This window comes from Thermobia domestica, chromosome 10 (assembly GCF_964235325.1).
Source record: "Thermobia domestica chromosome 10, izTheDome1.hap1.1, whole genome shotgun sequence".
NCBI classification, from domain to species: domain Eukaryota; kingdom Metazoa; phylum Arthropoda; class Insecta; order Zygentoma; family Lepismatidae; genus Thermobia; species Thermobia domestica.
The window spans coordinates 156,494,549-156,521,283 of NC_137463.1; positions in this window are offsets into that span (position 1 = coordinate 156,494,549).

A 26,735-nucleotide genomic window follows, 5' to 3' on the forward strand; every position below is an offset into this window, starting at 1 on the left:
AAATAAACGTATTTATATGCAACCCGCATGACCGTGTCACTCGGCGGGTTAACATAAATGACAGGCGATATACAGCTGAAAATAGCTTGAATCTTCTGTTTAAAATTTTTTAATTGATTTGCTTATTTTTACAGACACTTTTACAATATGCCAGCACCGGGATGACCGCAGCGAAGCGGGGCGGGTTAACATAAATGACAGGCGATATAATGTTAAGATTTACTGCAATCTTCTATGGTTTTTATCATATCACTTGAAAGCGAAAAAGTAAAAATTATCTAAGTAACAAAGTTTATTGCGTTCCGGGGTGACCGCAGCGAAGCGGGGTGAACGCTGCTAGTATGTTATACAAAGAATTCTCTTTTGTCTTCAACAAACATTTTTTTTTCTGGAATTTCTTCAAAAAAAATTTTTTTGTACTACGGAAAATTAAAATTTTCGTGTATTTTAGTTTCGAGGAGGGGGTGTGAAGTAACTGTGTATTTGATATAAAGAAACATGAACTTTTGAACACTCATTGAAAGAAAACTTTGACTACAACTGTACATTCTCAGACACCTGTTGTAAATGCATATTTGTTAAATAAACTCGCTTAGCTTCCTTCTTTCCTTTTCGCATACCTTCAAGCACAGCCTGATACTTCCCGATTAGGTCATCATTCTTGAATTGAACAAAACCAAGGAGGACACAACAACAAGGGATATTCGTCACGAAGTTGAGGAAGGTGCAGGATCATCGAAGACGAGCAGATCCCACTATTGGAGGACCACCGACTCCAAGTTTAAAGAATACCATTCTGCCGGTTCATCGCCGCAGATACTTTGGTCAGTTGTGATTAAAGTAATGAAGATGTAAGAGGACATCCTAGGAAGCATTATTTCAGAGATGCATCACGGAGAGAATTCGACGCCCCTAGCAGTCCAGCAGGCTTGAATTCCAGTTGTTGGCTGTTACCAGAACATCCAGGCTCTTCCCGGGGAAAACCTTCCATCGTGCCAGATGACCAGGACGACGCCAGTCTCGATGGATCTGTCAGGCTAGTGTTCATCCCTTATCTTTTAGTCATAACCTTTCTCTCTCTCTCTCACCTATTCCCTACTAGTCATTTTTCAAATCAGAAGCATTTGAATTTCATTAAATTCAACCACAATTTTATAGTTAAATACCGTGTTGTGCATCAGTTCCATCCCCATTTGGTTGCATTTATTTATTACGTATTCTGAGCTATAACTGATAACACAGCACCGGCACAGTATGTCGTTTCCTTTATTAGTGGGCACTATTATCTCTCCAGGTAGTCGAATAAATGAATTTCGCTGTGCACTTAGGTGCAAATAACCTTAGAGGAAGAAACTTGGTCGTTCCCAAGATCAAGGCCAAAGTAAGTAATATTTGGTTTCTAGTTTCAGGTGGAATGATAGTGTAGCGCTAACGTAATGTAGTCACGATTAAAGCTGTTCAGCGTGGGTTCAAGTCCTGTTCACTCTAAAGTTGCATTTTTACAAAGTGATAGGGAACAATCGATTTCTCATATTCGACATGCAATGCTTAAAAATGTGGAAGCAAACACCTTTATCATGATAGAGACGATTTATGAATGTCAATTGGAAAAGGACAAGGGATTTACCAGGACATTCGAAACATAATTGATCTGCAGTAAACACTTTTCGTGTTAACGTTCGCAGAAAGATATATTACAGCATTTGTTGGACAAAGTTTGAGTACAGCAATCAGTGGTGTAGTGGTAAAGTACCAGACTTCCAAGCGGAAAATCTTGGTTGGATTCTGCATTAGGTAGTATAACTTTTTCGCATAAAATAATGGCTGTAAACGGAGATATATCTTCTGTTGGAGAACTTACAAAGTATCACTGGCGAGAGTTCGAATAGAGAGTGTGTTCGTTCATCATACACTGTAATGATAAATATGTTTCATATTTTTTATTCTTCTCTCTCTCTGACGTTTCCCTATCCCCTATCCTGTCGTTGCATCTTCCACTTCTACCCCTCTCTCTCACGTACACACGCACTTCATGTCCGTGTACGTGTTCCCAAGTTAAAACGGAGCAAGTGAGATAGACCTGGTCTGGAGTGTGTAATTAACTGGGAACTTCAGCGTCGAGTTTTTCGTGCTCTGGGCATAACATCTCCAGTCCTGGTCATATCTGAAAGATATACTGTTTAAATGCAACAGAATAAGCAAAGTATCTTTTTTATCATCTGGGTTACCGAGTCTCAGTCGAATTCCCGGGTCACTACGGGTTTGAATTTTCGACCCAGTGGTGGTCCATAAGCTAACCAACATCATCCGACTATGATCTGTTTGAGCTCTCGCGTGTTCATTTCATCTGTGCAAATTACAACGTTATATCCGCAAAAGATGAATGTGATGCTGGATGTTCGGAACAGATAAATCTTCGGAAAAGACTAGAAAATACCAACCTCTTTGATTATTGGAAACAAAATTTTATTTATACTAGTTCGACATAAATTTGTTTTCATCCTATAATTCAATGTGATTTATTCACCTTGAAATTTGAAACATGCAAGATCTGCTGCTACATCTATATGGAACATCCAATTTTCCATTTGAACATTCGTAGCTTTCCATTATGATACGGTTTGGACTTTTAATATAGGATATTTCTGATAAAAATTTACCAGTAAAATAGCACTCATTAAATTTTCTTTCTTTTTTCGTTTTTTTCTAATGTTCATTTTGCATTAGTAGTCTGGAATAAAAGATATGACCTACGCTACCTACTGGGTTTATTAGAATGTAGTTTGATCAGTAAGTCCAAAGAACACTACCGAATTTACAACCGGACCACGCGGAAAGGAAACATCTGTGATAAACTTTCGACATTATCTTAGATGTGTCTGTGAGATCTACAGTTCTACTGGAAATTGAGTATGCTCTCCTTTATGAAAGAGACTTAATGAATGTTTCATGCATTCTCTATATATTCGAATAATCTTGAAAAAATATAAAAACAAACGTTACTTCTATATTACTTTTGGATTTCTGGTAACGGAACTTTATAATGTTAGGTTCTCTTCTTACTAAGTTTAAAATTCCACATTTTTATCTGTTCTCCCTTTTCTTTTTCTTCTTCTCTCGTCTTCTCCCTCTCTCTTTCTCTTTCTTTCTCTGCCTCATTTCTGAACCTCTGTGTAATAGACATCCATTGGTTTCGATTTTTCATTCTGTGTGTTTCAGTTTCTCGCTAAATCAACTTATGAATCTTGTTTCGTCTCGGTTTTGTTATTTTATTTTATCGATACTAACACATGTGTAGTTTGAAATTAGAATCTCGTTCATGTTGTTAGCTAATTTTAGTATGGGAGAGAAGAATGGAGGGGAGAGAGGGGGTTTTTTTACCAGACACGATTATGGAATAAGGTGGATATTGGGTGTCCTAGCTGCACGGCGTTAGCTGTCGCAAATTTTTGATGCGGAGTGTACCAAGGTCAAAAAATAATGCCTAATCCAATAGTGATTATCTTTTGGATATATTTCTTGATCTGGATTCTTCGGCGATCACACAACCGGAGAAGTGAAGTTGGAAAGAAAATATACATTAAAAAAAAAAAAAAATAGAGAAAGCTATAACCTCGAGAGTGGCTTTGGAGTTGCCGGAGATTATTGTTACTAATTCCCTTTCACCACAGTCATCTGGTGAAATGTAAACCGATCTACAATCACCCCCAACCCATGGGCGTAACAACTATGCCGCAAAACTAAGCGATTAATCCCAAGTTTTCGGAAACGCAAACAATGCATTTACTGAATAAAGTGTGCAACACAGTGGTTTGCATTTTATGAATTTTAGTGACTGTATGCATTTACACATCACAGATATAGCAGTCTTTTTTATAATTGAGGCTCAGGGCTTTGCTATAACGTCGACTCGCCCTTAAGAAAAATACGATAAACAAAAAACACGTACAAAAGGCTTGTCGTAAACGTCGTGGAAAATGCATTAAAAAGAGCCTTAAAATATACTACGATGTCAAATATTACACTAAAATATGCTATTTTCATTATATCTTAGCTGAAATTTACTACAAATACCTCAAAGTACGTCACCTTGCAATGTAAAATTATATCTACGCAATACTTTTATAATATGTTTGATATAGGTTCACACGAGAGATCATTGTTTAACTGTAGTGCAATTTTTACATATAGAGAATGTTATCTCAACTTGTGTAGATACAATAGGGAAATTGTAGCCGCATTCTTATTTTTAAAAGAAAAATTGGAAAGCTCGAAAAATGTGGAAAAAAGCTCCAAAAAGGCAATAAAATATCCAGTTCATCAAAAACAACTAAAATGTCAAAAATACTTTTAAGATGTAAGGTCAAGAGCGTTATTTCTTACATTGCATGGACGGTTAATGAATTTTGTTATGTTTCCGAAAACAACAGGTCGTTATTTTGAAATGAAATGAAATTTTTAAGTTATGGTGGTTAGGCTAAAGAAGACGGTGATGATGAGAAATGAATTAAATGATGGAATGAAGAGAGTGGGAGGAAAGGGGAAAACCTCGGGAAAACCACGTACACCACAAAGCTAACTTACTGCGAGCTGGGGTCGAACCAAGGATCCTATGCACCAGAGTTGAACGCTCTACTACTGAGCCACCGTGTTGTTATTTTGTTACTTACCAAATAAAAAAAGTCAAAGTTATATACATCCTAGCCCTAGTTATAATTATACTATCTACGATTCTACTACGAAAAATGTTGATCATGGTTCGGGGAGTCTTTTGTATTACCTTCCGGGGGGGGGGGGGGATAAAATGTAGTTACGCTTCTTTTCTCTTAGCATAGTTTGAACAACTCGAACTGGCTCTTCTATGCGTAGCGGCAATCGTATCGTATTGATAGATTCGTAGGCTGATGGGCACTTGATGCTGGAAGTCTCAAACAGGTTTTGAGCATTACCCCTTGCATGTAAGTGTCAACTTCTCCCTCCCCATGCCTGTTGTGTTTAGAAATGGAAATTTGCGAGCACACAGGACAAAAGAGGTCTTATCGTTAGCCGGGTTTTCACGGACTCTTCTCCACAGTTTTCGCAGGCTTCTTTCTCGTTCTCCCCAAGACTTTCTCGTTAGCTGAACAGTTGGCTCCAACGTGTAGAATGTAGGGACTATTTCCTGAGTCGGATTCTCACCATTGTGGAGGTGTAAGGGACTTTGACTGAGACGGTCTCTGTCAATCTCGTGACGCATTGTGCTACGTCAGTGATCAAAGCAACGCAAAAAAACATCTAAAAAATCACGCCCCTTTTATCCCTGTTCGTCAGTTTTAAGTTTTGTCTAGCACTTGGGTCGATCTAGCTAGAACAACGTTGATATTGTTATTTCACTTCGATTGAAATGAGTATCCTAAGGAAGAAATCGTTTAAATTTTACGCAGAACATAATTCTTCTCGTGCAAACAAGAGGTATTTCAGCTAGCATTTATAAAAGTAGGGAATTTTTATATAATCTCAACATATAAAACAGCAGGCCGCGGTAGGGCAGTGATAGAGGGTTCATCTCTGGTGCATGGGGTGCCTGGTTCGATCTCAGCTCGGGCCAAGTGAACTTTGTAGTGGACAAACACCGTGTGCGTGGGTTTTCTCAGGGATTTCCCGTTTCCTCCCACTTTCCTCTTCTTCCCACGCGAAGAACGGGCATTTCACCTAGTTAATATCTATTTTTTTTAAAATAAAATGAAATAAAATAATGGAACAATATTGGGCAAGAATGTATGCTCTTATGTCTCAGTTTACTGAATTGAGTGATTTTCCATAATTCAAATTTAACTTGTTTAATGCGATATGTTATACGTGTATGTTGCATGTATGAAGAATACTATTTATGTGTTTTATCAAGGTCATATTGAGGAACAACACCCCCTTCAGAAGCTTGTAATTACACACTTACATAGCTAACTTTATCACTTAATTTGTGGTTTTTTAAGCCTTAGTGAGCGACCTGAAATTTTCTTTCAGTCGGTAGATGCGAACAAATTTGCTTGAATCATTGACTAGCTTTGTATGTCTTAATTATTATTCCCAACAGTCAGAAATATTTTGTTTTTTAAAATGATTGTAGACAGAAAGGCAGCTTTTATGAACTTGAAAATAGTGTGAATACGATGCAAGGAAGGAGTCGAAAGAAAAAGATAAAAGTGAATATGTGATAACGGAGGAAAATACAAGAGAAACGGATTGCAAAATACCCTTCCTACATATCGTGATTTCTAACCCTTGCCCCTTTGAAGAAAAAGTTAGTCTGGATTTTTTCCTCGTGGAGCATTTAAGAGATTCAAAGTTAGCAGCTGAAAGGGTGTTTTGCATACATTTAATCGTCCCAGCGGTGTGCCTCTCCCCAAAATTTATGTTATTTTTATTCACTTTCCACATCGAACTTGAAGGGAAAGTAAGTTTCTTTCTTGTCTGAGGTCCCAGTTGTAATTTCACTCAAGTATCACTAACTCTTCATTTACAAGTTTCATTCCATTAAACTTGCAATTAAAAAAAAAAAAAAAAAAGAGAGAGAGAGAGAGAGAGACGGAAGATAAGTTATTCTAATTACCTTCAACACATATACTTAACAAACTTTACATTGCTAAGCTTCTCTCCCAACAGAAAGTAATGCGTTAGTTTTATCTGTTAGTGCTGTCTCGTGATAAAGGTGCTGTGTTTGGTGTTTCATTGCTATCAAATAAATAGTCTGTTTTTATCATGTGCATTTTATTAGCACATTTTATTAAATTTAGATAATATATACTTTGGTATTTATTATAGGGCTCTTAAATCGGCTACTTCCAATAATCAATACTATCAGATGCTTCACATTTTATGCCGAATTAAGATTGGGTATCAATACTTATACCTAGGTAGAGTTACAAACCATTAACTATAAATCATAGTTATGTTTAGACTGAGGAACTAGAAATTAGAACAACTACATAACTACAAGAAAGCTCTGGGTATAACGTTGTGTACAACGTACTCACATGATTGGGATTAAACCAATATCCTTCTTGTAAGGGATCCATGTACTCGTTCCAAGCTGAAAATTTATTTTTATGTATAAATAAATAAATGCTACTTCCTTCTTAAAACACAGTAAAATCTGTTTTATTTTCAAGAACAATTGCTTTTAATGTTTTGATATTAAAGCACAAGTTATTGAATTGAAGTTTTTCGAATCCATATATTGCTTTGACCTACGCAATTTGCTCTTTCCTACAAGGATGTTGATACTAGCACCGATACTCTATATCATAGAGTATCAAAGTATTTTTACGCAACATGGAAGTCTACAAGATGTTTCACTCCACACAATTCATTTCAAAATGTTCATATAAATATCAGATTTGCATCATATTTTAGAGACGAAAATACAGTTAAAGTGACAATATATTTATCTGCAGACACGAGATAAAAATACAGTAGATTCCATTGCCTACTACTTCGCTCGGGTAGAGATTTTCAGTTTTCCTTTCCTATAAGGGTTCTGTTAGTAAAAATAAGAAAAAAAGTTGAAGGCCCTAATTTTAAACTGCGTACATCTTTTACCAAAACTTACACTTTGTAAAGTGCCCGACTGACACAAAGAAATCCATTTAGAATATTTTTAAGTTGCTAAACTTCGAGATTTGTTCTCTCGTAACTGATTGCGTAGTGCACATATATGTATAAGGTATTGTATATTTAATTACTTGAGAAATACACCACTTGCGTGTGACGAATAATTGAAAACTATAATTCCATATCAGTTCCACTGTTTATTAGAGTTATTTCTTCAACTGAGAATGAAAAACAAAACAATTACAATTTCGATTCGCAACTAAGAAACGAACTAGTTCGTGAGAGCGATTTTTTATTTGGCTTTGTGTATATGACACAGGAGAAAAGTTTAACTGAACAGACTATTACCGCCTGAAGCTACTGTAAAGGGTTATTTGGAGACATTCTTTTTCCATTAGTCAAATAAAGTTGCAAATAGAAGCAAACTTTGATTAAGTTAGAAGTTACTAAGCTTCCAACAGAATCAAATCCTCAACCTTGAAGTTAGTAGACCAATGTAGTAATCTCCTTTATTACGGAGACCGATACTCTATACACATTTAATTGTGCTGTATTATATGCAATAAAAATGTAACTATTTTGTTTTTCATTCTCTTTTCCAAGAAAATAACTTGTACAAGGACAGAACACGGTTTGAGAATTTTAGTTTCGAGGAAGTCATAGTGTGGAAGTAGTGTAACTTTTCAATTATAAAAAAGAAAAAAATCTTGGTTAGGTGCACTTTACAGTCAAGCAAGCTCCTAAGTTTCAGAACCAATTAAGAGGGGCACAGTGGCTCAATAGTAGAGCGCTTACCTCTGATTCATGGGGTGCCTGACTCGATCCCCGTCCCAGTAAGTTTACAGTTTAGAACATCGTGTCCGTGGGTTTTCTCGCGTGCTTCCGATTTCCTCCGACATTATCATTCTACGAATTCTTTCATCATCATTCACTTGCCTTAATCATCGTCTCCCTTATCCTAAAGAGCATAAAGATGGGACGTTAAACTGAAAGATTTTTATTTCATTTTAGAACGACCTAAGGCAAGAACTTATATACTTAAGTATCATAAAAGCATTAATTTCATGTGTCAAATGCCGCGTCATGTTCCATAGTTTTCTTACTTTCATTGATGAGTTTTCTTTCTCAAGAAAATATAAGTTCTTTACAAAATAAGTAACTTTTCGTAGATGGGATTCGAACAGTGATAGAAAAGGAAAGTATTGGTATAAATCTAACACTATGTCGACCAACACTAGCTCCGTTCGCTTTTTGGTTTGATGATAATATGCTTTGAAAATCTGCATCAAATAAGCAAACTTCTTTTTTTTTCTTTTATACAATTTCTTATGTCTATTCTCTGCATGTCGATTATACTGTAGAGTTGATACATGTAAGATGAGTATTATTGTCGTTCATAATAGATAATGAAAATATTCTCCTCTAGACAGATGTCATGGTGATGAAATTTGTAATGATATAAATTCCGTTTCGGGACTTACGTAAACCCCTAGAAGCGTTTGCACTTAAGATATCCAGATGTGAACGTTTATGAATGTAAGTCGCATGACACAAAGGAGTAACGGAGTGCAGATAATACAAAATCAAGAGTAAGTAACCTAGCTATACCGAACTTTGGCTATCAGTAAAATGCGATACAAAATCTATTATACAAAAGCGAATGTTAGATTTTGTCTGATCGCATCACTCAATATCTACTGCTGCTTAAGATGATGCTTGGAGTGGTTATCAAAAGGGGAAGCAGACGTCATAATTTATGCGGAAAATTAAGTGGTGACATGTGAAATTAACCGAAAATGACTGGTATTAATGTATAATCCACTTTTGTTGGATTTGCTGAGATGAATAGTGAACACTCTAGATGACGTTTAAGTTTTTTCCCATCGGCATGGGAGGTAATGAGTGGAAAGGGAGTTACGTTACGGATTTTTATAACAATTTCATTTTATTGTGATGTGTATCTTAATGGGGAAAGGGATCAGATAACTTCCACAAACATATTCTCCCCGTTCAGAAAAGGAGCCTTTCAGCTAGTTTAACATGAAAATCATACAATAGTCTGAATTATATACAATGAGAAATAAAAGGAACAAAGAAAATATAATAATTTCCTTCTCTATAAGGAATGGGTAAAACATTAAAATAGAATGACGCTTTTATCAGCAAAAGAAAACTTCTTGTTCACACATCAAGCGTTATTAAGCTAATAATTACGTAACTGAAAAACGAAACCCTACATACGACTGTGAAATGAAAAATAAAACGAAACCGCTTGTTTAACGTCCTACGGTATTCAACCAAAGTTAAAGAAGACGATGAAAAACCTGACTGATAACCACTTAAAGTACTGGAATGATGAGGTAGGATGACACGGGAAAGCCATGAGAAAATCACGATTACTATATTAGACCACTACCAAACTCATATGGTTGAACACTGTGCCTCTACAAATGATAATGCCAATACAGATGCAGAAAAATAAAACATCCCTTTGGTGTAATCACCTTCTGCTGTAATTACGGGACGCAATCGCTCCTCTACGTTCGTACCAAGCACAGACTAATGACTAGATTTATTGCTATATTACTGCTATATGTCTGGGACATGGGCTTCAACATCCGCCTGGTGTCTATCCTTTCCTCCTAATCCTCTACCAGGAAGGCACATAGATGTTCCATTGAGTTCATATGAGGAAACTGTTGAAACATGTTCCATGAGGTAGTCCATGAGTTTGGTTGTTCTTGTAGTCATGCGTGGGTTTGTGTCGATGTATGAACATAACACTATTGTGGTGCATAAATATAAACTCTTCTTGGTCTGGAAAATTTGCATGAAGAGATGGTAACAAGGAGTTCTCCAGGATATTAATGTAAATCCGGCTGGTCACTTGCCTCGGCACTGTAATCAGTTCTCCTGGCCCAGAGGTTTCCATGTAACCACAGAAGAGTTCCACAATCCGTCCGAAATGCTTTGTCTACACATGTTGAGCCACATTTCAAGTCCCTTGTGATCTATTAGGAATTGGTTTTTCTCCTAGATCGAACAACAATACTCTCATTATTCTGTACGTCTCTGGGAATTCAATGTTCCACTGTAACCACTCATCGTTGCACCTTATGCGCCTCGATTAGAGGGGTCTTAGTGACAGAACGGTAGTTCCTAGGACATTTGTGGTATAGTTTCGTGCAAACAGCCGTAACCTTGTGCAGAAAGATGGATCTATGGCTTATTGCATTGCTCCTGACGTCTTCTATGAGCGTTTTACCTTGATCTACAGTTGTTACTGTGATTTGAACGAAGATTTATCCCATTCAACTCTGTCCTTCTGGTGCAGATGTAACCATTTGCAAACAGATCTTTAGTCAACTAAGTGCTCTTGTGATTTGAGATGCATTCTGCACAACCAGTGAAGATTTCATATAATTCTCTTTGAGGAGATATTCTATACACTGATAACCTTTATCGGGCACCATCAAAGATTTGCCCAAGGGGGTAATTTTCCAGACCACCCTTAAAATCATCACTACTCACGATCCACGATTTCATCTCCTTGATCTACTCTCAACTCTTGACTAACACGCAGACGAAGCATGTAATCCGGCTTTGCTTGTCAGAATTAATGTTTTGGGCGACTATATGCTATAAACGATATACATGACATTACTGTGCATGCTTCTCGGCAAAAAAAAAAAAAAAAAAAATGTAGTTCACCCTTACTTCTATCCCGTAACTAAACATTACTCTTTCCGTGATCACACAAACATTTTCACCGTCGAAGTTATATCGCCTACAACAATAACATTTCTATCTTACTTTAGAATAACATATTAAAACGATTGATGTATAAAGAGTTCTAAAGATCAATAAAAATATAAAAAGATACTTTGGGTGGGTTCGAATTGTTTTTCTTTAGATTGATAGTCGACTACCTTAATCATTTACATCACGACCAGTTTTCGCAAGAGGCGTTATCGTTGTCACGTATACTGGCAATAGAATTCTGTGTCTCCACTTCGTACCTTCTATAATATTTCTCTTTGTTTCACCGATTCTTCCATATTTCTGTTATGTTGTCTCTTGTCTACAATATGCATTATTTGTATTTACAATTTATACACTCTTACATACGTACGTATGTAAGATTTCCATTGCCTCTCCACACTAAGCCATAGCTTTGATTGATTTGATTCCCATATTCTGCATATATGTCGGTACAGGATTGCCAGTCTCAGAACAAAGTGCATACTTACTTCTTTGACATATGCGCCTCATCACTCCATCTTGTAAATAAAAGTAGTTTGCAGTCTAATATGGAAAAAGAGGTTGATATAACAAAATAGTAGTGTCGAAAGTCGTTCCAAGATTTAACAAATACAAGATCTTTGAATGGTCTCTAGATCAGAACTGTTCTATTTCCTTTCAATTTCGAAATATGTCTCTTATGGCCTCAACATCCACACCATATCATGCATTAATCTTTTTAAATTATTTTCTTGAACTTGATCTCTGGAGTACTTCTAACTTTATATATAAATAAACTACATCTTACTTTTAGAAGTCACTCTTACAATCAAATATTTGAAATAAAATTGCCGTAATACGAGGGAGGATCAATTGAAAACCTGAAAATTGCAATATATTTTAGAATGTAACAATGAAAAGGAAATCTTACCTCTTACTTTTCAAATTACTCCCCTTGACGTTGAATGCAAGTATTTCACCGCTTTGAAAGTGCATGGATAGCACGTTGGAAGAATTCTTTTGGTCGAGATTGTAGCCACTCGTGCACCTCATTTTTCACCTCTTCATCACTATTAAAATGCTTGTCTCCCATCGCTTCTTTGAGTGGTCCAAACACAAGAAAGTCACTGAAGGTAAGATCTGGTGAATAGGGTAGATGAATGAGACACTCAAATTTGATGTCATCAATAGTCTAATGGTCAAACGAGCAGTATGAGATCGGATGCTTCCATGCAGCAGGAACACTTCTGAGGACAGAAGTCCTCCTCGTTTACTCCTATTGCATTGCGAAGTTGATTTTTCATCACGTTTGAATGCGAGGCACTGGTTACTGTGACTCCTTTTTGCATATACTCTTCGAAAATTACTCCTTTTGCATCCCAGAAAATAGTGAGCATGACCTTTCCTACTGATAGTTGAGTGTGGATTTTTCTGTTTTAGTTTTGGTGAAGAGCTATGCCTTCATTCCTTGCTAGATTTTTGGTTTCTGGTTGGTGATAAGAGCCCGATCTCATAGCCTGTAACAATACTGTCCAGAAATACATCACTCTCGGCCCTGAAATGATGCAAATTTTTTTCAGAGGCGTCGGTTCGACGATCTTTGAACTCAGTAGTCAACTGACGGGGGGCTTATTTTGCAGACACCTTATTGAAGTGTAGAAATGTGTTGAGCTGAACCAAAGCTAATATTCATGATTGTGGCGATTTCTTTCAGTGTAATACGCCTGTTTTCCTTTACAAGCTGTTCCGCTAACACAATATTCTTGTCGGTCACTACGGGGTGAGCCCGTCTCGGTTGAGGAAAATCTTCCACAGATTTTTTACCATTTTTAAACTTCCTACACCACTCGTATACTTGCTGCAGGGACAAACACAAATCACCATACTTTGCTGCCATCCTGTGATGAATTTCAATTTCACAGTTTCACTGCTCAAAAACCGGATCACCGAACGCTGTTCTAGTGCGGTACATGTGGACAGTTTGGCGGCCATCTTGATACTGACGCTGCCGCGTTCGTTATTCTTATAGTTACACTCTGCCACTTGTCGATCATTAACTACAACTCAAGGCACATTACTGATACATGCCGAAGTAATTGTCCAACTTTACGGCATTTGATTGCGTTTTTAAATTTTTCATTTGATCCTCTCTCACGTATAACTAAAATGGGACAAATGACTTGGAAACAATCAGAATTCGTCTAGAACGGTCAGCAAGTATGAAGTGTGTTTATAATTGCTGCATTATGGGCACAACTTTTCATTGCTGTTAGGAAATCAACAACGTAATGAACTTCAAGGGTGCGCTGGGAACAGTATTCTCGTTTATCAGCGCTCAAGTCATTTCCTATAATTCGGATTATGTAGAATATAGGATTATTTACACTCATATTATCATAATTCTACTGTTTTTTAAAACAATTTAAGCCATTAGCAATACTGCCACACTCAAACGGTGTAGATGAAATAATGACTTACAATTGAACATAACATGTCCAAAATTAAAAGCACAGTTGATGGAAACTAAAAATATGAGTTTAACTTTAGGTGTTATGCGTTCTCAGGTAAAGAAAGATCATGCAGGACGGAACCTACCAACCATGTGGTTATACAGGAGAAACTAAGGGTTCATTCATTTACTGCAAACAGTATTTTCACAAGAAAAAACCCTGCAGTATTTTAATTGCTAATACACCATAATGATTTTATATCGCAACAACTTACATTTTGCTGGAAATCTTAAATTTCGTGCATTGGAACATATTCAAATTACCATATGTAAAAGGTGTATCAATATCTGATAGAAAATAGGAAAGAAAGATAACTTATGTAACCAAAGCAATATTTATCTCAAATCAATATTTCTTAAGAACCTTTCTTCTCTCAACTCGAGCTTTTCATTAATTTAAATGGCATTTGATGTTGACAAAATTACCTTTCAGATGTATTGTAGATCTAAAAATTCCAAGATGTCGATTTTTCTACATTTTTTTTTCTGAAAGTGAGACTTTTTGATGGGAATTTGAGATTTTAAATGTTTAGTAGGTTTCCACCCTCTCACTTCCCTTTTATCAATTATAAATTGTCCTTCATCAGTAATACTTATATTACCTTATTATGCTAAGCGGTTATCGTACGCGCCTTTGACGTGGGAGACCCGTGTTTGATTTCCGGCTGGAGTTCATTTGGTTAGGGTTCCACGTTAAGCTGTAGGTTCACGTCCAGTATGAGAATGGTATTACCCTCACTTCTTTTAACCCCTTAGGTTCAGTTATTTTAAATCAGTTTTTCTTCAGAGATGCAAAATCACATAAAAAATTATTTTCAAACTGAACTTTAATTATATTCTAACAGCTTATTTGTTAAACCAAACTCAAATGAAGCTTATAAACCACACCAGGTACATAGTGAGCCAATGTATGGACTCGATATATTCCATATTCCTGCGTTTCTGCAATCAATTTGACTATAAACAAGCTACTGTTTTGAGCGAACAGAAAATACTCTTTATTTAGGCGACCCAGAGTAAGTAACGCATTAGACGAATGGTTTGCGTTGTGATTTGCCAATTTCCTGTCCCGGGTTCGATTCCCGCCCCCTCTCTTTAGTCTTTTTAAAATGTTTCACTTACAAGGCTGAGCTCCAGTTGGATGGTACTAAACGAAGGTAATCTCCAGTGGAGAAATTCAGTGATGATGTAATCCTGAAAATAAAGGAAGAAAATTGAATGGAGAAAACGAATTACAGAGGAAAATTCTGTTAATGGTTCTATATTTGATATTATCCATTAATTTCGTGCATTTTTAAATTGTTGTTAATTAACACTATATTCTCCCCTTTTCTCCTTGTGTCTCAATGTGTAGATTTTTACAAATATTATACAAATCAGGAACCTTCAGTTATATTTGCAACCTAAGGGGAAATACGCTTAGTACGGATAAGTTCTCCAACTCGTTTGAGAGTTGTCGAATTTTGCATTTTTAATATTTACAAATAAATTACTGCGTACCAATATTTATCATTTTCAAAAGTCATTTAACGAATAATGAAATCGGATAAGTTCTTCTTTCGAAGTAGTATTACGTATCAATCAGTGGAGCCAGTACCAAGGAGCTCAGGCCCTGTTAGACCCCCCAAAATTTTCATTGGAGGCTGAGCTCTTCCCCGAATGATCGATCCATATTTTAACTGATTTGCAGATAGGACGATTGTTAATAGTTTCAAAACTCAGCGCAAGGCTTTGTGTTTACTTAAAAAAATATCGTACTACAAATACTGCATAAACTATCCGTAGGGGGGCGCGGTGGCTCAGTGGTAGAGCGTTCACCTCTGGTGCTTGGGGTCCCGGGTTCGATCTCAGCCCCCGCCAAGTGAACTTTGTGGTGGACAAACATCGTGCTGCTGGGTTTTCTCGGGGTTCTCCTGTTTCCTCCCACTTTCTTCATTCCACCGTTTTCATTCATTACTCATCATCACCGTCTCCTTTAGCCTAACCGGCATAACCGTGGGACGTAAAACTCACCGATTTCATTTTCAAACTATCCGTATATTATTTGATACGCATATATGTATAGTCATTTGAAGTATGTTAACTTGTTTATAATCCCGTGGGACGTAAAACTCAAAAATTTCATTTCATTTGTTTATAATCCCTCATTTGAGTTAATTATACGATTATTTAAGTCCGCTGACAGTTATCTTCTCATCGGCACCTCTGGTGTCCGTATATTTTTTTTCTGGTATTGTGCTGTTTACTGTGAGTAGAAGTATCCAAAGACTCCCTTTTGTTATTTCGTCAGCCAGCGTTTGTCCTCATTCCTGCACAAAACACACTTTACGATTTGTTCCTTTAACAGTTGAGGGCAACTTCATGCTGCTGTTCTAGCTACTGTACCAGGCGTAATTAATCTTGGAGCAGGCGTTAGTTGGGTTGCTTATCTCGCGAACTTTGTACATCAATAATTTCTGTGGCTCACTGTACACTAAAGAAGAACAGCGTTGTGTCACCCGTTTTCTGTGGTCTGAAGATGTACGCGGAGCGGAAATTCATAGAAGAAGTTTGAGCATAATACGGGAACAATGTGTTGCCACAACAAAGTGTTTACCAGTGGATTGAACATTTCAAAAGTGGTCGAACGAGCTTGAAGGATGAGGAAAGAGCAGCGCCTTCAGCTACGCAACAACTGATAACATTATTGAACTAGTCCGTGCTTTGATTCTATATAACAGACGAGTAATTCTTGATGAAGTGTCAATCCATACGCAGATTAGCCATGGTTCTGCATATGACATCACGCATAATAGGCTCAACTTTCACAAAGTCTGTGCGAAATGAGTTCCGAGAAACTTGATAAACAGCACAAGCGAAACCATGTGAGAATCTATCAGCACGTACTGGACGAAGGTGAAGCATTTCTCAGAAGATTCGTCGCTGGAGATGAAACGTGGATTCATCATTTTGAACCAAAAAGCAAACACCAGTACATGGAATGGATGTGCCCCGGATCTCTCGTCAAGAAGAAATTCAAGAGTCAACCTTCTGCAGGGAAAGTGACTCTCACGGTGTTTTGAGACTCACAAGAGACAATCTTGGAAAATTACCTGGAAAAAGGATCAACAATAAACCTATAATAAGATGTATAATGATATGCTGGCAAGGAAATTGAAGCCTGCAAGTCAATAAATGTAGAGGTCGATTATCGGAATGCATTTTTATGTTGCATGACTATGCGCGTGCACATACCGACGCCCACAACTCACAAACTCTTCAGACGCTGCATTTCGAGGTATTGGAGGATTCTACCTATAGTCCCGATCTCGACTACCACCTGCATGGTCCATTTCAAGATGCTCACAATGGCCATCAATTCAGCTTCAATCTACAAGTGAAGAAAGCGATGTACTCCTGGCTTGTTGCGCAACCAAAAACCTTTTTTGCAGAGGGTATCGGAAAGCTTGTGCAACGGTGGATCACGCGCATTTAAAAGCAGGGTGACTATGTTGTAAAATGATATGAATAAAATTATTGTACTCTTGTGCCTGTGTAATAAATAATAAAAAATGACTGTAGATACTTATTGAGTTATTCCCGTATACCAACAAGACTAGTTAACCGCCTTCCCTGATGGTTTATTAGTTAGCGCATGTGTGTTTCGTATACATGACCTCAGGTTCGAATTCCAATGGAAAAGCACAAAAAATTAATTTTGAAATCATTCAATTTCATTAACCATCCGTATACTTTAGCTAAAGGGAATAATCGTAGGACTTTAAACTAAAAGTATACTAGTAATTTTATTTCAAGAGTAACTAACCTTTGAACCCTTATGTATGAACGATACTTTAAAGTAGCACAAGAAAGAAATCATTATGGTAGAGGACTCGTACGTTGTGCTCGAACGGTATTAATTGCAAACAATTTTCTCTGTTTTGCAAATGGACTGATAGCTGGCAGGACGATATAGAAAAAAGATATTTACCGCTAAAGCCATTTTGTTTCAGATTGTCAAAAGAGCTGAGTGCTGTTTTCACTGTACAGTGTTTGAGAGACTCGCTAACTTAATCTAATAAAGTTAGGTGCTCGATTATTTTTATTTTTTTTTTTTTTTATTTTTATCACCACGTTTGATAATCATGTATTCATTATTAAGTTTCGGAATCCTTTGAATGTTATGTGCGAGAGAGTCAGTTTGCTTTTCTTTTACTTATAAGTACCGTCCGGGCTGGAAAGTAATAACTAGGTGCTTTATGGCTCCTTTTACGGGGCTGACTTTATCGAGGGAGTAAAAATAACTAGTAGAGGGAGTCGAAGGACTAAAAAAAATCAATCGAGGGAGTAAAAATATTCACACCAGGGAGTACAAATAATCACTCGAGGGAGTTGAGTTGATTTTGAGTTTAACGTCCCTTTTCAGCAGCGAGGCTATATGAGACGGGGACCTACTGATTAACGTGGAATCCGAACCACATGAGCTCCCGCCGGGAATCACTCGAGGGAGTCGAGGAAGTAAAAATATACACACGAACGAGTCGAGGGAGTAAAAATATGTACTCAGGGGAGTCAAGGGAGTAAAAATATTAACTCTAGGGATTCGATGGAGTAAAAATATTCAATCGAGGGAGTCGAGGGAGTAAAAATATTCACTCGAACGAGTCGAGGGAGTCAAAATATTCACTCGAGAGAGTCGAGGCAGTAAAAATATATACTCGAACGAGTAGAGGGAGTAAAAATATTCACTCGAGGGAATCGAGGGAGTAAAAATATTCACTCGAGGGAGTAAAAATATTCACTCTAGGGAGTCGATAGAGTAAAAATATTCACTCTAGGGAGTCGATGGAGTAAAAATATTCACTCGAGGGTGTCGAGGGAGTGAAAGTTTTACTCGAGGGAGTCGAGGGAGTAAAAATATTCACTCAAGGGAGTCGAGGGAGTAAAAATATTCACTCGAGGGAGTCGAGGGAGTAAAAATATTCACTCGAGGGAGACAAGGGGGTAAAAATATTCACTCGAGGGAGTCGAGGCAGTAAAAATATATACTCGAACGAGTAGAGGGAGTAAAAATATTCACTCGAGGGAGTCGAGGGAGTAAAAATATTCACTCGAGGGAGTCGAGGGAGTAAAAATATTCACTCGAGGGAGACAAGGGGGTAAAAATATTCACTCGAGGGAGTCGAGGCAGTAAAAATATATACTCGAACGAGTAGAGGGAGTAAAAATATTCACTCGAGGGAGTCGAGGGAGTAAAAATATTCACTCGAGGGAGTCGAGGGAGTAAAAATATTCACTCTAGGGAGTCGATAGAGTAAAAATATTCACTCTAGGGAGTCGATGGAGTAAAAATATTCACTCGAGGGTGTAGAGGGAGTAAAAGTTTTACTCGAGGGAGTCGAGGGAGTAAAAATATTCACTCGAGGGAGACGAGGGAGTAAAAATATTCACTCGAGGGAGACAAGGGAGTAAAAATATTCACTCGAGGGAGACAAGGGGGTAAAAATATTCACTCGAGGGAGTCGAAGGAGTAAATATATTTATTGGAGGGAGTCGAGGGAGTAAAAATGTTCCCTCGAGTGAATATTTTTACCCCGTCTAGTTAATATTTTTACTCCCTCCACTCCCTCGAGTGAATATTTTTACTCACTCGACTCATTCGAGTGTATATTTTTAATGTCTCGACTCGTTCGAGTGTATATTTTTACTCCCTCGACTCCCTAAAGTGAATATTTTTACTCTCTCGACTTCCTCGTGTGAATATTTTTACTCCCTCGACTCCCTCGAGTGAATATTTTTACTCCCTCGACTCCCTCGAGTGAATATTTTTACTCCTTCGACTCCCTCGAGTGAATATTTTTACTCCCTCGACTCCCTCGAGTGAAAATTTTTACTCCGTCGACTCCCTCGAGTGAAAATTTTTACTCCCTCGACTCCCTCGAGTGAATATTTTTACTCTCTCGACTCCCTCGAGTGAATATTTTTACTCCTTCGACTCCTTCGAGTGAATATTTTTACTCCCTCGACTCCATCGAGTGAAATTTTTTACTCCCTCGACTCCCTGGAATGAATATTTTTACTCCCTCGACTTCCTCGATTGAATATTTTTACTCCCTCGAGTGAATATTTTTGCTCCCTCCAGTGAATATTTTTACTCCCTCGAATCCCTCGAGTGAATATTTTTACTTCCTCGACTCTCTCGGGTGAATATTTTTACTCCCTCGACTCCATCGAGTGAAATTTTTTACTCCCTCGACTCATTGGAATGAATATTTTTACTCCCTCGACTTCCTCGATTGAATATTTTTACTCTCTCGAGTGAAAATTTTTACTCCCTCGAGTGAATATTTTTACACCCTCGAATCCCTCGAGTGCATACTTTTACTTCCTCGACTCCCTCGGGTGAAAATTTTTACTCCCTCGACTCCCTCGAGTAAATATTTTTACTCCCTCGAGTGAATATTTTTACTCCCTCGAGTGAATATTTTTACTCCCTCGAGTGAATATTTTTACTCCCTCGAGTGAATATTTTTACTCCCTCGACTCCCTCGACTGAAAATTTTTACTCCCTCCACTCCCTCGACTGAAAATTTTTACTCCCTCGACTCCCTCGAGTAAATATTTTTACTCCCTCGACTCCCTTGAGTGAATATTTTTACTCCCTCGACTCCCTGGAGTGAATATTTTTACTCCCTCATATTTTTACTCCCTCGAGTGAATATTTTTACTCCCTCGACTCCCTCGAGTAAATATTTTTTCTCCCTCGACTCCCTCAAGTGAATACTTTTACTCATTCGAGTGAAAATTTTTACTCTCTCGACTCCCTCAAGTGAATATTTTTACTGCCTCGAGTGAAAATTTTTACTCCCTCGACTCCCTCAAGTGAATATTTTTACTCCCTCGAGTGAATATTTTTACTCCCTCGAGTGAATATTTTTACTCCCTCGAGTGAAAATTTTTACTCCCTCTACTCCCTCGAGTGAATATTTTTACTCCCTCGACTCGTTCGAGTGTATATTTTTACTTCCTCTACTCCCTCGAGTGAATATTTTTACTCCCTGGAGTGAATATTTTTACTCTGCCGACTCCCTCGTGTGAATATTTTTACTCCCTCGACTCCCTCGAGTGTATGTTTTTACTCCCTCGACTCCCTCGAGTGATTATTTTTACTCCCTCGAGTGAATATTTTTACTTCGTCGTCTCGTTTGTGTGTACATTTTTACTTCCTCGACTCCCTCGAGTGATTATTTTTACTCCCTGGTGTGAATATTTTTACTCCCTCGATTGAACTTTTTGAGTCCTTCGACTCCCTCTAGTAATTATTTTTACTCCCTGACTCCCTCGAGTCCCTCGACTCCCTCGATGAAGTCAGACCCTCTTTTTACTTTCTTTTTTTTATTTTTAAAGAAGGATAAGTACCCTTCTCCATGAATTGTGTTTGAAACTTCTTTGAGTAATTGAAGCACACATACAGTATATGTAACCAGCAACTGATGTAACCAGTGGCGCATGTAGGTATGGGTATGGGGTTATATTTCTGAATATTTTTTTTTATCACATATAATGTATATTTGGAAACAATCTGAAAAATGGATACCAAACATGTGACGTGAGAGATTTCAGGAAAATGAAAGTAAATATTCATATTATTTAGTCGTAAATTGATGCATTCGATATGAATGAGATTTGCTATTACTTTTACGACATGTTTGTAAAACTGGATCCATCTAATGAATTGTGAGAATTGTTAATAAATTTGGTAATAATTGTAATCTGAAGAAGTGTTGCCGTGCATCATACATTATCAACTTATTGTGTAGAATGGTAGGATACAAGAATAACTTAGACGTAAGAAAAGCATATCTGTAGTGGTATGAAGCAATTTTTTCTCAGAAAATCCCTTATTACTATTATTGAAAAAGCAGAAAAACAAATACCGAACACTATCTATATATATAAAAGAGAACGTACAAAATCCTTTGTCCGCTCATCACGCTAATACGGCTGAACCAATTTCTTTCATTTTTGGGGGGTTATTAGGATTTGGACCCTAGATGGTTTTTATCATATCACTTTAATTTTTAATTACCAGTGTCTTGAGATAATTGACCATTCAAGTGTCCATAACGTACAAATCCTTTGTTATTAGTTCATCATAGGTAAAAATAAACGTATTTATATGCAACCCGCATGACCGTGTCACTCGGCGGGTTAACATAAATGACAGGCGATATACAGCGGAAAATAGCTTGAATCTTCTGTTTAAAATTTTTTAATTGATTTGCTTATTTTTACAGACACTTTTACAATATGCCAGCACCGGGATGACCGCAGCGAAGCGGGGCGGGTTAACATAAATGACAGGCGATATAATGTTAAGATTTACTGCAATCTTCTATGGTTTTTATCATATCACTTGAAAGCGAAAAAGTAAAAATTATCTAAGTAACAAAGTTTATTGCGTTCCGGGGTGACCGCAGCGAAGCGGGGTGAACGCTGCTAGTCTTATATATAAAAGAGAACGTACAAATCCTTTGTTAGCTCATCACGCTAATACGGCTGAACCAATTTCTTTCATTTTTGGGGGGTTATTAAGATTTGGACCCTAGATGGTTTTTATCATATCACTTTAATTTTCAATTACCAGTGTCTTGAGATAATTGACCATTCAAGTGTCCATAACGTACAAATCCTTTGTTAGCTCATCATAGGTAAATCTAACCGTATTTATATGCAACCCACATGACCGTGTCACTCGGCGGGTTAACATAAATGACAGGCGATATAATGTTATCACTTGAAAGCGAAAAAGTAAAAATTATCTAAGTAACAAAGTTTATTGCGTTCCGGGGTGACCCCAGCGAAGCGGGGTGAACGCTGCTAGTTCAGTATAAAATATTCCAGTCAATTTTGAACAATAGCATGAAATATATGTCGCATTGTTTGTTAGGAATCAAGATAACTTGTGGAGGCAAGCGGCAGGGAGGGAGTGGGAATGTCCAGTAGCAAAATAAATTTACTTGTACATTTATGTAATTCTTGTAGAATCGAAATATGGTTGAAATTAATATTGACGTACCGGTACATATTAAATTCGACATTATTGTTATTGGTACTTAGGCTACTTAGGCCTGTTAGTAATACCCAAATTTATTTCTGAGTGCTAATAAAGGTCAAAAGTTCATTTACAATGTCATAATTTATTAAAGAAATACAGAAGAAATGCTTATAACAATTTCCTCATATGCTGAACATGTTGGAAAATTGATTTTTCTGACCTGATGATACTTTTGAGTCAAAGGGAGCGCCAAAATTCAGGAATGACTTTTTTCAAATGTTAACCGAAAGTATTCCACTGTGGGCCAATTCAAGCAAAAGCATCTCACAAGTTCATGTCTAACTCCATTGTTCTAAAATTCCGTAAATAAAGGATCAGTGGCGGAGCCAAGGGAGGGCTTGGGGGACCAGGCCCACTTGCTCAAATTCTTGGCCCCCCTAGTGGCCCCCCACTACTACCGAAACATCTCTCGACAACAGTTACCAACTGCAGAATACCGTACGTTGCAATAGTTTGCGCTCCGAGTAAAACACCCCAGGCTCGTTTTTTTTTTTTTTTTTTTTTTTTTTTTTTTTTGTAATACAGCAAGATCTAATTCGAAATCTGTAACGTGCGTACACTGACCTCACCATCTGAACGTTCCTGTTAACTTCTGTACCTTATCTGGTTATCTTCTTTGTTTTCGGCAAAGAATCAGAAAAAAAAGCAAAACCAGTATTAGTCGATGTTGAAGTCATACTAAAATAAGAGATTCTTACTTACAAATAGCATGCACTGCAGTAAAACATTACACTTGTGTTGGACGAAAGAAGTCTTCGTACACTAAGTAATTAATTGCCATTGATTATGGCGACATAGAACAAATGCATAGCATCCATTAAATAATTTGGTATTATTATTATTATTATTATTATTATTATTATTATTATTATTATTATTATTATTATTATTATTATTATTATTATTATTATTAAATAATATCGAGTAGTCTTGTTTAATATACAGTAAAAAAAGAGAGCAGAAGTGTTTATTAATTCTGTCATTCTCTCTGTTGTTTGAATCCCAATCGTTCGAGAAAATTAAGATATTAAATACTACCAACAACTACTATTTGCTAGTGATACGGTTCTCCTTCTCGACTACCTTCTGGTCTTGTCTCTAGTACGTCTAGTTTCCTAACGCTCTTAACCGTTGGCAACTCAGTAGAAACCTTCTGCTGCGATGTTAACAAGCGACATTAGCGATCTCTAAGGAAAACGGAGTCAGTGCTTTGTAGACCTATACTACTAACTAAAGCCTGGAGAAATGAGAGTAACAAAATCAGTGATTATAAATAAATCGTTCAGAAGTATTTTCTTTTAAACGATTTTAACTTTAGATTAATCCTAAAACTGCTACTTTCAGAGAAATTCCGAAGTTTATCACAGAACTGGTACTACAATCTCCTGATTACTAACCATCAGGTAAGATACCGGGATGATTCAACTTGGTCGCTTCAGTAATGCTATTTTGTGTAAAAGTGATAGTTGTTCCTGTGACCAGGTTGTATCATCCCGTTATCTGATGTTTAGTAATCAGAGATGTATCAGGAGATCGTGGGGCTGGTCCACAGATATTCCATTCAGTACGTTCAGTCAGTGAATACCAATTTTTGTCCCAGATTTATATTTGTTCTTCGTTAACATATGCATTTCTGAGAAAATTACATGATAGGAATTATGCAGAACAGTAAAACAGTGATGATATTAATTTTCAACAAGATATACTAATTAATCCTTCAAATCAAATCTCAAAACTAACTAGCATTGTCTACAGGATAGTATCGTTAAGCTATTTCAACTACATTTGAACTTTAAGGCTTTGAAACATCCGAGACTCAGAGGATAGAAATGAGAAAAATCAGTGATAGGGCCATTAAAATTTCTCTAGTGATACCGAGGAAGGATCTTGGTAATCTCCTCAGTCGAATGTTTATCCACGAGGGATGGATCACACCATCTTCCGAATCTTAAGCTGATGTTCTATCGCTGAGTTTTGGCCATTCGGTGTGGGTGTGAGGTGTTTGTGTATTTGAATTCACGTCAAATTCTAAAAACTAGTGAAGGTAAACAAACGAAAGAAAGAAAAAAGGCAACGTATACTTCTTTTGCTGTAAGGAGTCCCGATTGAAATGTCTGTTCGAACACTGTTTGATATTAGGGAAAGAAAAACACATTTCCTCTTTTTGCTTCAAAGAGTGTCCACTTAATCATTTTAATAAAGTAAAGGCACATTCATTACTCAGTTTTAGAGCTCAAGGGTAAAAGTAACCAAAAATAATTGAACTACGGCCAGACGAAAACAAGATGCTGAAACCGGAGAAGTTGCCTCGTGCGCCAGCAAACTAATCTGTGTGTTTATTGGTGTAGATGCGGATGAAGGGGATGCTAATTGCAAAATTTGCCCTGAGCAAAAAATGTCTAGTTTCGTCACTGATTAGGCTACCATATTTTTAGAGCGTGAAATCGGGACATTTTTCTGAAATGTTAAGAATACATGATAATTATTGGCAGTTTACTTTAAAGTGAAACTCAGCTTCAAGAGCAAGGCTTAAAATTTAAAGTGGGCTGGGACGGCAAATCAGTCTTCAGTTCCTGTTTCTGTGCGACGTTTGTCTCTTAAGAACATCTGTCCTTGTCCATCACTTTTTACTTTATTATTATTATTAATACGGTTTATCTACCAAACAACTATTTATATTATTATGCAGTATTAAACTAAATCTGGAGTTTGTGTTATTTATTTACTTCCATCATTCCATCCGGCAAATTAGTGTGATCTGTACTAGAGGGGATTTTTTCGGGCTGGTAAAATTTGAAATGACTGATGCTATGGTATAACTTCGAGCGTCGTCTCATCTCAAGTAGATGCAGACATGTTGGAAAGTTTGATTCTTATAGATTCGCTAATTCAAACGCTGTCGAAGATGAGGTCTTGAGAATATGACTCTCAACGAACAACATTCGAACAAATGTATCAAGAATGTTGGAGATACGCAAAGGAAATGGTCTTGAAATTCCAGAGCCGGAAACAGATAGATTATAGGGGTTCCTCGTGGAAACGAACTAGACATTCGCCATCGAAATATCACAAATTCATTTTGGATGAATCTCTTTTCCTTCATTGGAGGCAGAAAACGAATTTTCTAAAGATAATATACTAAGAGATATTATCCTGCTTACTATTGATAAGGATCATGTAGCAAAATCATTAGATCAATCACCACATGCGAAAAGTGAAAACTCTAAATTATAGCATTGTCGAGCCTATGGCCCAGCATTATGGAAGTGATCTGGAAATGTGAACTTAAAATCCTCCCAAATACAATTAAGTTGTATGAAGACGAGAGAAAACCAAAGTTAATTCCTTGATAAATATCGTTGATCTTGGTGTCTACAACAACGCGCTCCTAGAAACCTACAAGCTTCCCCATCAGGATCCTGCCGCCTATAGTCGGACAATTTGTCCATGCCGACCAGATGCCGCAGTCGGATTGCCGGCGCCGGATACCGGCGTCTTTCCGCGCGATTTTCGACCGCGACGAATAGTTGCCTTGCCGAGCAGTCGGCAAACAACCAGAAATGAGCATTAAGTGCGCCGGCGCTGTCGTCGAAAAGTTACCTTGCCGAGCAGTCGGCAAATAGCCGTAAAGGTGCAGTAAATGCGCCAGCGCCGCCGTCGAAAAGAAGCTGGCATAAGGAGTCGGCAGTGGGTCGAAAAAAGGCCTTTCCGACTGTAGTGCCGACTCTAACGGTCGGCAACAGTCGGCAAAGAGTCGGCAAAGGACATTTTATTTTACGATTTTCGACCGCTTGTCGC